The sequence below is a fragment of the Coturnix japonica genome, chromosome 26 (assembly GCF_054131305.1).
Source record: "Coturnix japonica strain WE chromosome 26, WE-NBRP24, whole genome shotgun sequence".
In the NCBI taxonomy this organism is placed as follows: domain Eukaryota; kingdom Metazoa; phylum Chordata; class Aves; order Galliformes; family Phasianidae; genus Coturnix; species Coturnix japonica.
In genome coordinates this window covers 2,727,848-2,729,686 of record NC_140688.1, presented here as the reverse complement: position 1 = coordinate 2,729,686, position 1,839 = coordinate 2,727,848, and positions in this window count along the sequence as shown.

Here is a 1,839-nt window from a genome sequence, read left to right as displayed (position 1 = left end):
ACAGTCAGTTCTCTCTTCTAAGCTACTCCATTATGTAAAACAAACTCAGCATTGACTCACACAGAAACGCAAGGAAAATTTACAGGAATGAGCCAGACAGGAGCAATGGCGTCCACTCTGGAAAACCATAACTGCTGATTACAGCCTGAGTGCTGACTATTCATGCTTTTCCAAAATAAACTCTTTGCACATAAAATGCACTAAGAGAAAAGTGAATGCACCGTGAGTGCTGCTTCCACACCTTCTGAGCAGCAACTGACCAATAGCTACACGAGCTCTGAAAACATCTACAGCAACAAGATATCCTCTGGAGACGGACATACTATCTTCTGCTCTGAGACCCTGGGGTGAGTACCTAAGCACCCACCTCTCTCTGAGGTCATGCTCTCAAGCATACAAACGAGTAGCACAGGAGAGATCTCCTACATTTTACAACTGAACAAGGTGAGGCACTGGAAGAGTCTTCTCTGACTTTGAATCAGGTCAGCTCTTGGCTGAAGCCCTGAAAAACCACAGCTTTTCAATCTGATAGTACCCATTAGAAAGGGAATCAATAGTGTCACACACAAGGCACACTAGACTACCTACTTGTTTTGTGCAGATCAAGGAGAACACAGCAACAAAATTAATAAAGAAACTTGCATCATACATAATCATTAGGAACCCAGCACCACCATTTGTGACCTCTAGGAAAGAACGAAAAGCAACAAAAGCTGCAGACCTTCTCTACCACAGCAGGCTAGGGTTCACAGCTAAATCTTAAACCAGATACACCTCCCACCACTTTAAGCAACCACCTAAAGCAAAGAAAAACACCCGAACAAACACATATCCAAAAAGTATACATAATGAACGCAAGAACCGCCTGGACTAATCAAGCAGGCCAGCAAGTTCAGTGTTCACTGCTGTTAATTAACATCAGCCAAGCACTTCATTGCTACAGCACATACTCACTGAACAACAGGACTAACAAGGAAAACAAAAGAAAAAGTTCACTTGTCTATAAACACAGACAAATCCAATCTATGAGATAGTTACCCTTGTTGTGCTCCCCTGAAACACTCTGCAAGCGTACTCCATGTTCAACTGCAGGTGGGAGAAACACAGGAGGAGATGCTTTCCTCGAACCTTCAGAACACGGCTGTATAATACAGTACATACGCGTAAGAATTTGTACAAAACAATTTTTTTAAAATAAAATCTAACAAAGGCTTTTGCATTTTAAATAAAAGGGCAAAAAAATCCTCACAATTCATCTAAACTATTCCATAATGTTGATTAAGGCTGGCAAATCACAGAGCCACACAAGAAATTAACACAGGAAATCAAGATGTTGATTGTGAACAAGAAGCTGCAGCTCTGTGTTGATTGAACATTGGCATCAAATTTGCACCTGGCATTCAAATATCAGCCTACATTGCTGGGGCACATGTCCCACAATGTTGAGTGAGTGCATCACTACGTTGCAAAAGCAAGATTTGATTTGCTTAAAGGCCAAAAAGGCAAAGCTGATAGCGATTAAGCTATCTAGAAAGTCTTGTATTTTTAAGAAAGGAGTGGGGAATTAGTTTTTTTCCCAACAACAAAGGCTAGAGGGGAAGTAGCTACAGACCCTGCTCACTCTCATCTTGAGAATTATCAGACAGAAAGGATAAACACAGCCAGCACACTTGGTGTCTGCTGAACATGATTTTCAAAATCGGATTAAGTCTATCTAGAGAAGACAGAGGTTCTATACAGAAAAATCTAAATGTCTGGGTTGCTCAGTGTATTGGCATCCGTTAAACTCTGACTGGATCAGCAGAATAGATCTGAATAGTAGGAAAAAAAAAAATCCTC